This window comes from Canis lupus, chromosome 13, assembly GCF_048164855.1.
Source record: "Canis lupus baileyi chromosome 13, mCanLup2.hap1, whole genome shotgun sequence".
NCBI lineage: Eukaryota > Metazoa > Chordata > Mammalia > Carnivora > Canidae > Canis > Canis lupus.
This window is the reverse complement of record NC_132850.1, coordinates 20,783,863-20,798,545: the sequence shown is the minus strand read 5'-3', so window position 1 is coordinate 20,798,545 and position 14,683 is coordinate 20,783,863. Positions and strand designations below refer to the sequence as shown.

General features: G+C 41.0%; 1 long non-coding RNA gene across 2 annotated transcripts in view; it reads right to left on the bottom strand.

Annotated features, from left to right (window-relative positions):
- Nucleotides 1-14,683, bottom strand: part of LOC140602782 (uncharacterized) — a 73,903-nt gene that overhangs the window by 5,919 nt on the left and 53,301 nt on the right. For both annotated transcript variants that reach the window (XR_012005684.1, XR_012005683.1), the window contains exon 5: nucleotides 4,231-4,355. This is a non-coding gene — a long non-coding RNA (uncharacterized lncRNA). The remainder of the gene's footprint in view (nucleotides 1-4,230; nucleotides 4,356-14,683) is intronic.

Below are 14,683 nucleotides of genomic sequence, written 5' to 3'. Positions count from 1 at the left end.
ATGTTAACTACACTGGAATTTTTTTAAAAAGCCCACATCAACCAGTAAAAGCATCTGAGTAACAATGTTTCACTTCTGATGAATATATAACTGCCAAAAAAAGAGACAGATTTCAGTTCATCATAATGGAGAGCCTCTCAACAATTAAAAATCCTCAAAAATAATAGACCAATTAAAGTAATGAGTTTTTCATCACTAAAAACGTCAAGATTAAATATGATTAAATAAGGATTTGTGTACTGGAAATGAAATTGGGTCCTAATTTCATAAACTATAACAAGAACGATGCTTTCTATGCTTTCTAGAGATTTGCAATGAAGCCAGTCTGATAATATCTGCCAGGCATGGTGCTTTACATTCATTCACCAATTCATTCCTTTTTTTTTTTTTTTTTTTTTTGAGGACAAAGAATGCCTGCATGTACCAGGGAGGAGCAGAGGGAAGAGGAGAGAGAGAGATAATCCCAAGCAGGCCCCATGTCCAGCATGGAGCCTGATGTGGGGCTCAGATCTCACTACCCCGAGATCATAACCTGAGCTGAAACCAAGAGTCAGGCACTCAACTGACTAAGCCACCCAGGTACCCCACAACTCACTCAATTCTAACAGAATACTGGGAACCAGGAATTATCTCATGAATATTAGCTCAGTTATTTTTAAATATCCTGGCCAGGCCAAACATCTAAGAGGTAGAATTCAAATCAAGGTCTTTCAGGCCCCAAAGGTCAGTAGTTTCCATCTGAAAACTGGAGTTATAACACCTACTTCTAGAGTTGTTATGAAGACTTCAAAAAATAATATATGACAAGTGCAGATACCAGATGATCATAGATAATAATATTCTAGGCACTTTACATGTATAAACTTATCTTCACAGCAGCTCTATGAGGTAGATGATATTATTATCCCCATTTTACAGGACAGAAAACAGAAACACTAGGATGTTGAACAGCTTGCCAATAGTTATACAATTGGACTCGAACCCAAGCAGTCTGACTCCAGATTCCACATTGGTAACTACGTTACAGGATTTCTAATTCCTTTAGCACCCAGGGTTCTTGGTCCACTGCTTTGAAGAATGAAGAGGTAGACCAAGGAGGGGTGGGCAGGAAAGCAAAGTTTATTGAGCAAAAGTACAAAGGTCCAAGAGGGGAAGCGAACCTGAGAGGGTTGCCACTGGAGTTTCTAAGATTAGCGGTTGTTACGCGGTCTTTCGAGGAACTATCTAAGCAACCAGGATGTGCTGAGTCGTGCCATCCAGGGCTTTGGTCACATATCTGCCTATCTATCGCTTAATGTTATGTGCTAATGGTCTTTTGGGGCTGACATCTGGGGGCTTATGTCTTAAGTGCCCCTTGCTTGTGATGGTGATAAATGCTTTGTGGTGAATTGTTTTATTTTGGGATGTTTTGCAGAAGTCACCTATGCAAAGGCCACAGAAAAGAATGTTAGTGTGTTCCTGTCCAAGCTACACAACAGGATGTTAGTGCTATTCTGTCTTAGCTGTCCCAATTCCATATTTTCTTGGTGGGGACCCTGGCCCTGACTACCTAACTGTTCAACTAACTCCTAACAACTACTATGCTATGCTAGCAGGCATGGTGCTAGCAATTTGTTTTATGTGTTTGCAAGATTTCTCTTCCCAACAAAAGTTATAGTTCGAGGGTAAAAAAAAAAAAAATGGAAGTGCTTTAATACAACTAGGCTTGACATACAATAAAACTAGACATATAAATTCAAATGAGGCCTAGAGTTCTTTTGTTCGTCACTGCCCAGCCCATAAATGTTCTGTACTGAAGATCTCGGACTGTCATCCTAACTTACATTTACTTTCCGTGCTAATACCTAAGCAGGATAGAGTTTCTCACTTCTTGATTCTTATTCCTTTACTTCTGTCAAGGCTGTTGATGAGTCAAAAACAAATGACTCGGAGACAAAGCAAAAAAAAATCTGGGCAGGTCTGCTCTCCAACTCTGAGGGAAATCAACAACAAATACCAGCTTTACCTAAATCCCTTTGCAACACAGACAATAATCACATAAAAGAACCTTACAATTTCATTTGTAGAATCATCCCCCCTTTGCCCTCCAGCTATATCTCACCACAGCAAGGAAGATGCTTCAAAAGGAAACATGAAAATTTCAAAATAATAAAAGTACCAGACTTTTCAGGACCTATTCCTATCAGTTTGACTCAGAACCAAGTTGTTTTGCCTCCGTTGCCTGCTTCTTTCAATCATTAGGGTTATTATTTATAATCTCTGAGGACGTTTTGTTCATGGTGGGTCCCTGACAATGTCCTCTTAGGGAGAAACAAGAACCACCCACTCTCAGGGAAGCTTAGTAAAGTGCCGCTCTGCCTGTCGCCAAGCCTGGTTTCTTGTCCTGCTGTGGCCTCCAGAACCGTGATTCACAAGCTGAGATTTAGGACTTGCCACGTTCAAAGAGATAAGCAAAATATTTATTTTTGTTATTTTTCTCAAGAAGTTATTTGAGTCACTCACATGTTTCTCTTGGTACTTAAAAGGCTATAGTTTTTTGTTTTTTAAGATTTTTTATTTATTTATTCATGAGAGAGAGAGAAAGAGAGAGAGGCAGAGACACAGGCAGAGGGAGAAGCAGGCTCCATGCAGGGAGCCCGATGTGGGACTGGATTCCGGGTCTCCAGGATCAGGCCCTGGACTGAAGGCGGCGCTAAACCGCTGAGCCACCTGGGCTGCCCAAAAGGGTATAGTTTTAAGTAATTATATGACCATCTTCATAAATGGATATAAGCTGATGGCAAAGCACTGTATCAACATTCACATACATTCTCTCACTCGATCCTTATAAAAACTCTATTGTCTTAATATCTTTGGTCCCCGTTTTATAATGAATGAATGAAACAAAGTTGAGCAGTTGGGCAGGCCCTTTGGGGGGTGTAGAACTGGAATTCAATCCATGTCTGTGAGATTCCAGAGCTTAAGTTCTTAACCCTCTATTTTCAACGTTCAGGGACCTTTTTTCAATAGCCCAGACAGACACTGGCAACTCCTGCCGAAGCACTTGGTTCACAACTATACACTAAAGTCCTCTGTCCACCTATAAAATGGACCCCGAGCTACTTTTCCTGATACTCTCTGCGCCTTTCATCCTTTCAGAGCGCTGTTTTATCTCCTGCGCACTATCTATGTGCTGCTTAGTGCAAGAAAATTACTTTTAGCAAGAAGTTTTTTCTGGGGTCAACTTCATAAATGCAACTACATCAGCGACCCTTCAGCGGGACCCCGAGCGTGGCTGGGTCAGCCCTGGAGGAATGAGCTGAATGCAGGCTTTGTCTCTTGACAGTGGCCACATACCCTACAATACTCATCCCAGGATCTCCTAAGAGGAGGGAAACCACTAGGCCAAGTCTCTTAGGATGAGGAGGAATTTGGACGCCAGTAATCAGATTCAGACTGCCGATTGTCACTGCTTGTTGAGAGCTGGCATTTACCTGTGGCCAATATTTTCCCTAAGGATCCTCCTAGAAAAATCCTTGTAGTGGCTCCAGCTGTTCCTCAACCTTCTGGTCAGGTCTTCACAATTCAGAAATAAGTGCCAGGAGTTATTTAGGTAATTTTTGTTAGTTCAAGTCAAGCACTTGCTCCCTCTTAAGCTGCCTACGGCTGCTTCACTAAAGGATTGTTTCATCAATAAACACTGGAATTTACCTAATAACTCTGTTGGCGGTGCAGATATCCAGAAATTTTATAGGACACTTGATAGCAATGATTGTAGCAAGAAGTATTTCATGGGAATTTATTATCTTCTTTAAAAGAAGTATAGACTATAAATACTAGGATCTGTCAGAAGAAAAAGAGTAAATCTTAGGTTGGCCGAATTGGAGAATTTTTGTGTTTTTATATTTCATTGTATCATTTTTATTTCAGTTTGCAAAGCGTTAGAAGTCTTTAAATAAGTACAATTAAAAAGAAAACCTTTTCTGTGAGCCAAAGAAGCATTTTAGTATTTGTTCTGGTTTATTTTTACTTTCTTGCCTACTAAAAAACTGTGAAAGATATTTCCTAAAATAATAAGTAGTAATGGCTGATAAACACCAAAAAATATGTTGTATCTAATTATTGCAAATTTTTTAAAAATTGTGAATTAAAAATGAGAAAGAGAGACAAACAAACCAAAAACAACAGTAAAACATGTGTCAGTGAACTCAACCCCCCAGGGAACCTTCTGAGAAACTGTGTGGAACCCACCTCAGAGCTGTCCCACCAGGGGACAGGGAATAGGGAAGCTGGTCCCACTAGTTGAAGATGCTGTTGACTCTGTATTTCTGATTCCAGTAGTTCTGAGAGCACCTATGGGGCCAGAGCGAGCCCTCCTGTGGAGAAGCAAAGACTCAGGAGGGGTCAGTCAGGTGGCAGCTGTTGCTAGAGCCACGTCAGGTAAGCTTAGGGACGGGGTACAGGGGGTGGGGGGCCAACAGTCAGGGAAGCTTAGAGACAGGCGTGGCACGGGGGTGGGGGGTCAACAGTTTCTTTTTTTTTAAACTTTTTTTTTTTTTTTTTTTTTTACTTATTTATTTATGATAGGCACACAGTGAGAGAGAGAGAGAGAGAGAGAGAGAGAGAGAGAGGCAGAGACACAGGCAGAGGGAGAAGCAGGCTCCATGCACCGGGAGCCCGATGTGGGATTCGATCCCGGGTCTCCAGGATCGCGCCCTGGGCCAAAGGCAGGCGCCAAACCGCTGCGCCACCCAGGGATCCCCTCAACAGTTTCTTTCAAACAGATGCTGGATTGACCCCTGAAGGGTGAGCTTCCTCACAATTTCAATTCAACCAGGAGTGCGGCCTACTTGGCCGCTCCATCACTGGCCTCAGGCACAGACTTGGGTCCCCGAATGGGAGCAGAGGACACCTTGCCTTGGGCAGGTGCGTGCCAGAGAGAAGGAGGAGGCTGAGGCAGCCGGCGCTGGGCAGTGAGGCGCTCCTTCCTGGAGGGGGGAAGGCGAGGCAGGGGGGGAGGAGAGCCAGACCAGAATCAGCACTTAATAGCCAATACTGCAATTTAAAAAAGAAAGACAATCGCGGTATTCACAGGTGATTTCAGATTATGAAGATGTACACCCCCCACATAGCTAAAAAATTGCAAAAGAAGCTGGGATCCCTGGGTGGCGCAGTGGTTTAGCGCCTGCCTTTGGCCCAGGGCGCGATCCTGGAGACCCGGGATCGAATCCCACGTCGGGCTCCCGGTGCATGGAGCCTGCTTCTCCCTCTGCCTATGTCTCTGCCTCTCTCTCTCTCTGTGTGTGTGACTATCATAAATAAAAAAAAAAAGAAAAGAAGTTGTCTGCTGGAGAACGGGAACTGGGGCCAGAGGAATAGAAGACACACCGTCTTTTTCACAACAACCTTAATCGTACTATTTTGTTTTCCTCTGAATACATGTATTAGTTTGACAAAACATTAAATTTTTAAAAACTATATAGCAAACCCACCACACTGAGGAGGAAAAAGGTTTTTTTTTTTTTAACAGATATGACATAATAATCCTAATTATAAAAAATTCTACATGAGGAGTTGTTACTTTTATAAGCAGGAAAATACACATCCTAAAAATACTTGAAAATACATAAAGCTTAGGTGAGTTGGACTCACTGATAGTGTTTTTACATATTAGGTACTTACAAGGTTTATTTTATTTCAGCAATTAGTTCTAAGAAACCACAGTGAAAATAAATATAAGAACAGATACTATGCTAGTTCAAACCCTGTTTGATTGAAAAACCTGGGATCCATTGGGATGTAAATAAAACTAGTGAGATACCAATGTGAAATGCAAGAAACTCTGGATTTGGAGTAAAAAAAAAACCTACACTGGAGTTCTGGGACTGCCACCCACTAACTCTGATGTTGCTTATGTTCTTGAATATCACTGAACCTTGGTTTCCTCTGTAAAGGAGGGTAACAACACTGACTTCACAGGATTATTTTTGAGATTAAGTGAAATAATAATAACCTAACAGTATAATAATAATAAGTTACATAAATATAGGTATCTATTAGAAAATTTGTTTTAAATATTAGATTTAAAAACAAGAAAACTAATTATAGATAACCTCTTAAAAGAAGAATTATAAGGGCACATCTTAAAATTAAAATTTCATTAGAAAATATATTTCCATTTAAGTTGTATATGAAGATAAATCTTTCCATCACTATGTGCTGGTTAGGATATTAGCATACTTATAACAATAGTGTCTTTCACATTAGAATTTATCTGATTACAAAAGTAATGTGTGTCTATTAATCTTCAAATGTATCTTCTCCAAAAATGGCTTTTAATGGTCACAAAACATTCCATCAAGCAGCTGTGCAGTAATTCGACATTTTCCTGTTGCTAAGATAGGTTGTTTCCAACTTCTCAGTATTTAAGTTGTTTGTTTGTTTGTTTTAAATTTTTTCTTTATTTATGATAGTCACACAGAGAGAGAGAGAGGCAGAGACACAGGCCGAGGGAGAAGCAGGCTCCATGCACCGGGAGCCCGACGTGGGATTCGATCCCGGGTCTCCAGGATCGCGCCCTGGGCCAAAGGCAGGCGCCAAACCGCTGTGCCACCCAGGGATCCCAGTATTTAAGTATTTTTTAATTTAATTTAATTTTTTAAATTTTATTTTTTAAAGATTTTATGTATTTATTCATCAGAGACAGAGAGAGAGAGGCGGAGACCCAGGCAGAGGGAGAGGCAGGCTCGTGTGGGGAGCCCGACGCGGGCCTCGACCCCGGGAGGTCCCACTCCGGGCGAAGGCGGGGGCTCAAGCGCTGGGCCCCCGGGGCCGCCGGGTTATGAGCAGCGCCCCCGGCTCACAATGCTACTACACAGACCTTGCACTCTGAGTCGGAACTGCCTGTTTACTCATCCGGTTCCCTCACTGGACAATAGGTTTTGTGAGGGAGTTTTTTTTTCTGCCACTTTACTCAGTGCCTAGTCCTTTGTCTAGAGCATAGTCTTCTATGTCTAAAAATAGGTGCTGTGTGAGTGAACAAAGGAATGAATGAATGAATGAATGAATGAATCCTAGTATTTCCCCTCAGAATGTAGGTGGTATTGGAGGGATGCCTAATGAACTGAGATGACCTTTAGAAAGCACTTTGTGTGTTTTAAACTTTATTATCTTTTAATCAACATTATTTTTGCTGTTTTTGCTGTTACCATGAACCAGAACAATAAGCAAGAGACCTGGGAGGGGCAGATGAGGGCGTCAGTGGGGACACGAGATGAGGGGGCGATAGGCCCAGGAGCACCGGCTGCTGAGAGCCCTGGGTCACCTTGGCAAGGATGAGGCTTTCCCTTCACACAATCCCCTGTGGCCGCATGAGTAGCTGTTTCACAGCAGGAGGGAAAAAGAGCAAAAGCAATGGCTGTGGGGGAGGGGCAACTATTTTTCTCATTTTCTACTTAAATCCGAGTTGGAAATACACAAAGGGGAATACACAGAAAGACATGCTTCCCCTGTATACTTGAGTTCTTTGCTTGAGGCCGACACAAATGTGTATTTGCTAGAATCCGGATCCAGCGTGCTGCTCCAGAGCAGCACACTGAAAGAACTGCAGAGGCCAGAAAGCCTGGGAAGCAGTGCGTAGTACAGGAGGAGTGATATGTTTAGGTAATTTCTGATTTAGAGGGGGTTTAGGAGCCTCCGGGTGATGGGAATAGTCCGTATCTTGTTTGGAACGGTGGTTATACCAGTGCGTACAACTGCCGCAACCCTTTGAACTAAATGCCTAGGATTTCTGTGTATGTTATTGAATGTAAAGTGTAGAGGCCACTTTCAGGCAACCAGCTTGAGCAATGCAAACCTGCGTGAGGTCAAAGGGCCCAGGGGACCCCTGGGCTGAATACGATCAGGCCCACTAGGTGACGCACCTCAAATACCCATGAGCGCTAGCTGACCAATGGGTTGCTTACCCCCAGCAACAGGTGTGAAAAAAGGGAAATTCCGTATGTTTCCATCCCGCCTCACCTTCCCCTTTACCTACAACCCCTCCACCCCCCACCGCCTCCTGGCAAACAGTCTCTCTTTTGCTGTCCTGCGCCCTACTCCCTTGCAGTGGGAGTTTACTCCCTGCAAACTTCTCTCTCCTTTGTTCGGCTTTGGGTGAGTTCTTTCAACACCACCAGGGTTGCCAGCTTCCACTGGATCAGGTTGTGTCACATAAACTATACCTCAATTCAAGAAATTATTGAGTAATAGGTATTTTTTTTCTGGTTACAAAAATAACATGCATTAATTCTAGAGCGTTTAGAAAATACTGATATGCACAAAAAGGGAAATAAAAATTATACAGACTTTTATTGCCCAGAGACAATCACCCTTAACACTATTGTCATTATTATCTGAGGTTCCATTATCCCAACATCCCACTTAGGAGGCTACCTAATAAAGCAGTAGTTATAATATGGACATATTCAACTAATGACCTGACCACCTATAAAATGTGTCCCCACCCAGTGTCCTCCAGCTTAACACTAGGTTTTGTCCCCACCCATCCTGTCAAAATGCTTGTCAGGCAGCCATTGCCTGAATGTTGGATGTAAACATCCCAAATGTAATGGGATGACCCTAAAGTGGATTGTGATTTTTTTAAAAACAAAGTATACTTCATAAAGTCAGCGTACACAGCGTTGGAAAACTGCGGGATCACATGAAAGCCATGGAAAAGCAAGGAGCTCCACCTGATGAGCATGTACTGCAAGAAAATAAACAGATCTGATGACAAGCACTTCAAGAGAATGATTCATCTCTCAAAGATTAGAAGAAGCTCTTTGGAAATAATGAAGCCCTCAAATTATTTTTGTTACAAAAGTTATGATAGTACTACAAAAGTCAGCCATAAAATGAAGAATATTATACCATACTATCATACAATTTTATTCAAAAGAAAAAGTTGAAATATCAATATTTTAAGTTTTTTCCCAAACATTTTTAAAAGATTTATTTATTTATTTAAGTGGGAGGGGGGCAGAGGAAGAGAGAGAGAGAGAGAAAGCAGACTTCTGCTGAGCATGGAGTCGGACTCAGGTCTCCATCTAATGATCCTGATGAGATCATGACGTGAGCTGAAATCAAGAGGTGGACCCTTAACCAACTGAGCCACCCAGGCACCCTTCCCAATCATTTAAAAAACTATTTTCTTTAACAGCATCACAAATATTAATGTGCATGGGAATTACCTGGAGATCTTGTTAAACTATAGATTATGATTCAACTAGGTCAGGGGAGGGGTCAGAGTCCACATTTGTAACAAGCTCCCAGGAATAATGATGCTGGTAGTCTTTGGTCCTTACTTTGAATTGTTAAACTGTAAAATTGTAGCTTAAGTAAATTCACTTTAAGTGACCTTTATCCAATACTAATTATCTTTCAGAATTTAGAAACACCTCCCTATCCTTCCAGCTATTTCTAATTTAACTGTTCTAGAACACATATAATATATGGTTCTCAAACAAAATCCCCTGGAGAGCTTGTTCAAACAAATTGTTGGGCCCTATACCCAGAGTTTTTCTCTTGGTGTATCTGGGGTGGGGTCCAAAAATTTGCCTTTCTTACTAGTTCTCAGGTGATGCTAATGTTGTTGATCCAGTATATACTCGGTGAATCAGTTAAAATGATTGCAAATAACTTCCAGGGAGTTGCTTACAATACCCAAATTAGACATTCTGCTTGTAATATTTGCAAAACAAAGAGCGAGCAGCTCGGGGTGGGCTGCTCGGGTGGCAGCCAGGGTGGCTCAGCAGTTTAGCGCCTGCCCTCAGCCCAGGGTGTGATCCTGGAGACCTGGGATCAGGCTCCCTGCATGGAGCCTGCTTCTCCCTCTGCCTGTGTCTCTGCCTCTCTCTCTCTCAGTCTCATGAATAAATAAATAATTTTTTTTTTTAAAAGAGCAAGATGGAAATTGTACAGATCACAGGAACAAGCCCCAAGCATTCTACTACCTGAACGTTTCTGCTATTTACTGCCCTCACTGATCCAGCTTACTGCCCAAGGTTCGGTTTTAGTAGATGATGTATGTTAGTGTTCTCTGTTTTGGCTGTAAAATTATTTTTATTAATGATTTTCTATAACTTGGTGTATTTTAATTATATTTCTAAAGAGAGTAATAAAAATACATACGTGAGATATGCTTAGATTATCAGTTGTTTGATCTCATTGCTGCTGACAGAGGAGTGCCCCTCACTTTACAAGTAGGGGCTCTGCCATCATCTTGTTGACTGCACCTGAATTACTAGAATGTGCAAATACATACATATTTATTAGTATAAACTACTCACTACACACAGTTTCTTTGTATGGATCCTTTCAGACAATCCTCTCATTTTGAGAAGATTCCGTAGTTAAAAGCAGATAATATAATCATCAAATCCACTTCCTATATTTGTAAAATCTGCAATAGGCAAAACATGAACAATCAACTTAAAACTTCACCATAAACCCCTGTGCTCCGAGGACCTAGCACTCAGGATACTGCCAACCTTTAATCACTACTGCCAGTATTGTTATTCAGTAGGCAATGTAGTCATGTAGTTGTGCTATTAGCCCAAAGTGATACCATGGAGAGCTGTGTCAGATACCTCAGGAGGAAGCAGCGTGTGGTGGCTAAGCGCTCTGGCCCTAGAGCCAGGTGGTGTAGTTCAGATCCTGGCTCTATACCACCTACTATGAGTTCTGTGGTCTTAAGCAAGTAACTGGATCACTTAGTTTCTGTTTCCTCCGTTGTAAAATGGGAATAATAATAGAGCATATTTCACAGTGTCATTGTGAAATTCAAATAAGTTAATATGGGTAAAAGCATTTAGAACAGTCCTGGCACAAATTAAGAAGGCAATAAACATACCTATTTTATTATGCCCTAATCATTGAATTGGAAGTCAGAGATCTGGGTTCAAGTCTTGGCTGTGTCATTAGTTTTATGATTTTACAGAAGCCATTTAATCTTTCTGAGATTTGTCTGCAAACCAGGGCTCTAAAGCCCTGCCTTGTCAAGCTGATAGAATTGTGATCTCAAATAAAATCAATAGTACATGTAAATGTGCTTTGGAAAACTGTAAAGCATTATATAAATGTAAGAGTCAAAATCCTTCTTTATAATTTTATTTCTCTTAATTATCATAAATCTTTTTTTTAGTTTTTTTTTATATTTATTTATGATAGTCACACACGGAGAGAGAGAGAGAGGCAGAGACATAGGCAGAGGGAGAAGCAGGCTCCATGCACCGGGAGCCCGACGTGGGATTCGATCCCGGGGCTCCAGGATCGCGCCCTGGGCCAAAGGCAGGCGCCAAACCGCTGCGCCACCCAGGGATCCCTCATAAATCTTAATACATTTATATTATATGAAATATTTTATAGAATAAATACATGATCAGAGCAGGAAAGTATTCTTAGTGAGTACTTCCTTTTCTTACAGTTTTATAGTCACTCATTTAGCAATTTTTTTTAAAGATTTTATTTATTTATTCATGAGAGACACAGAGAGAGAGAGAGAGGCAGAGACACAGACAGAGGGAGAAGCAGGCTCCATGCATGGAGCCCGATGGGGGACTCGATCCTGGGACTCAGGCCCTGGGCTAAAAGCAGGCACTAATCCACTGAGCCACCCAGGCGTCCCTCATTTAGCAATTTTTTTTTCTGAGATTTGAAATGAAACTTACTAGAATAAAATTTCTAGTGTCCTTTTCTTCACTAAAAAAAGAAAAAGAAAGAAAGAAACATTTTGCCATAACTCGTCTTCCAGCTGTCTGGTATGCTATAAAGAGCGTGGGCTTTGAGAACAGAAGACCAACACAAGTGCCGTGTGAGCTCTGTGACCTTGCACAAGTTATTTAAATGATCTGAGTTCCCATTTTATCACAGGGGTAATAGTGGCTGGAAAGCCCACCTCCCTGGGTAAGACCTGGAGAGGTCCTAATGAAATACATGGACCATGGATGAGAGATAGATATATATGTAACCCATGAATCAGTGCATTTTTTTTTCAAAGACTAAATGGTAAATATTTTAGGTTTTGCAGACCCATAACCCTCCGTCAAACTACCCGATTCTCCAATTGATGCCGACTCTCCAATTGATGCATAAATGCAACCATAGACAGTATGTAAACAAATGGGCATGGCTGTGTTCTAATAAGGCTTTGTGGACACTGAAGTTTGGTTTTCATATAAATTTCACATGACACAATATATGCTTCTTTTGAATTTTTTCAAACCATTTAATTTTCCATTCTTCGCACACAAAAACAGGCAGTAGGCTGAAACTGGCATTATGAGCCATACTTTTCTGACCTTTGGTCTAACATAATGCCTAGCAAGTAGCACATAACAGTAGCTAATATTAGACATGTAAAATTGCTTTATAAAATGTAAATATTAGGTCTAAGCTATTGGCAACTTTCTTGTTCTTCATCATGACTTAAAGACTATTAGCTGTTGTCCCATTATCACATCTCTACTCTCCCAGTACCTGAGGCCATAATTCATCTGAAACTGTGGATGTGGCATCATCTAAAGCACTGATTTGGACTCTTGCTTAATCTTTCATATATATTGAATTTAATTATTTTTCAATAAAATATTAAAACTCTTTTTTCAAGCAAAGAAAGGTAATATTCTAAAACTTTCAAAAAATAGAGGAAAGTAAAAATGAGGAGGATCTCTCATTTTTCTGCTTAGTTATGTTTTCTACTTTTCCCTTTGAAGACCATTTTCTTTACTTACACAACAAAAAAGAAGTACAATAGTTAAGTGTTTATACTTTCTCTGCCATCTGTCAGCATTACATCATTTTCTTCCTCCAAACATAGCTTTGTTTTGTTTCAACTGAATTGTTTTTTTTTTTTTTATCTTCAACTTCAGCTGGTTCTGTACTTTATCCTTCCTGAGTTTTCCCATGTGTGTCCTTAATTGTGCACACCTCTATCATCAGATATATCTCAACACCGTCCATTCTCTTCAGCCACATGTTGTTTCTTTGGTATTTTGTTTCTTATCAGCTTTGTATGTTGACTGTAATTTCTTATAACTCATGTTTCCCTATCCACACCAACCTAAGGAAAATGGAATCATGTAACAGTAATAAATAGTATTTTTTTGTGTGATTTTTCACCCCAATCCTCCACTGTGGGACTTGGAGCTACTCTTAAAGTCTCATCCAGTTGTCTTTATGAAGCTCATAGGTAGTATGACACATGTCATACTCATAAACAAGTCTTATGTCACCTATCCCGTCTGCCATGATTCCCTCCTACCCTGGCCATCTTTGGTGATATTTGCTTTCAAAACCTTTGCTTCCCACGGAATTACTTGGTAGTGCCCGACCATTGCCACTACTGCAGGTGATATCCTATGCTAAGGGTATTTTCTCCTGAAGCTACAAACTATTAAAATCTTTCCCACTCTTGGAACTAGTTTTCATTCCTGCAGGGTGATGAGGGCTGGCTTCCACTGGCCACCACTATGAGGGCTGGTCACCGTTGCAGATTCACTGAATGTTAAAGTTGAAGGAAGCAATTTTTAGAATCTTCCTTGCACTGAAGCCTGCTGTACCAAAGTAGGATCAAGGCTTTTCTCCTTCGTGTGTTAGCATTAGCAGATGAGTAACAGGATAGGATTATCTCGTTATTGTAGTATCTTACCTAGTTTATTGAAACAGAGCCTTCATCTCCTGTATTCCCCTCCCTTAGGACACTAAAATGAGTTTATAGCCTCTGGGCCAGAGGCTAAACCAGAGAGACAGACATCGTGCTCTACTAATTGTCCCTCCTGTGTGCCACTTATTGGTCCAAACCTAAAAGCAATATTTTCTCTTCCTTTAGAATGAATTAATTCCCAGGAGACTCCTTTTCCGGTCATGCACAATAGTGGAGGACTCATGCCCTGACACTACACATGTCTGAAAAACCAATGGTGATTAAAATATAGGTTCAAGCCAGATCCTCCACCTCATCAGAATTCTACCCCCTAGTCATTCTCATTTTTCTTAATCTATTGTCCTTTTTAAATGATGTTGGCCATAAAACCACAGTTGTCTTTCTCTGGGCTTTTAGAAATCTGTTTTTCTAAAATCTCCCATATGTTTTTGCAGTGGACATCTGTTGTTTTGCATGTCTCCTCAAGAACATTTGCTCCATCAATTCTGCCTTTAGTTTCCTATATCATCAGTTTCCTTTCTCCACTAGCTCTTTCTAGAACATATAAATTACTCCCATTTACAAAAATTTTCTTTTGACATCCTCTTCTAGCTACTGCCCCCATTTCTCTGCTCTACTCTTTTTTTTTTTTTTTTTTTTTAGATTTTGTTTATTTATTCATGAGAGACACAGAGGGAAAGAGAGAGGCAGAGACACAGGCTGAGGGAGAAGCAGGCTCCATGCCAGGAGCCCGACGTGGCACTGGATCACGCGACTCCAGGATCAAGCCCTGGGCCGAAGGCAGGCAGGCACTAAACCGCTGAGCTCCTCAGGGATCCCCCTCTCTGCTCTATTCTATTGCAAAACAGATATAAACTGTGCTGTTGTTTTTAAGATTGCAGTCTCCAAATTCCCTTCTTCTCGTTCTCTCTTGAACAGACTTGAGAGGTTTTTTTTCACCTTCAGACCATTTAAACTGCTCATGGCAAGGCCTCCAAGTAGTTAAATCCAAAAGCCAGTCCT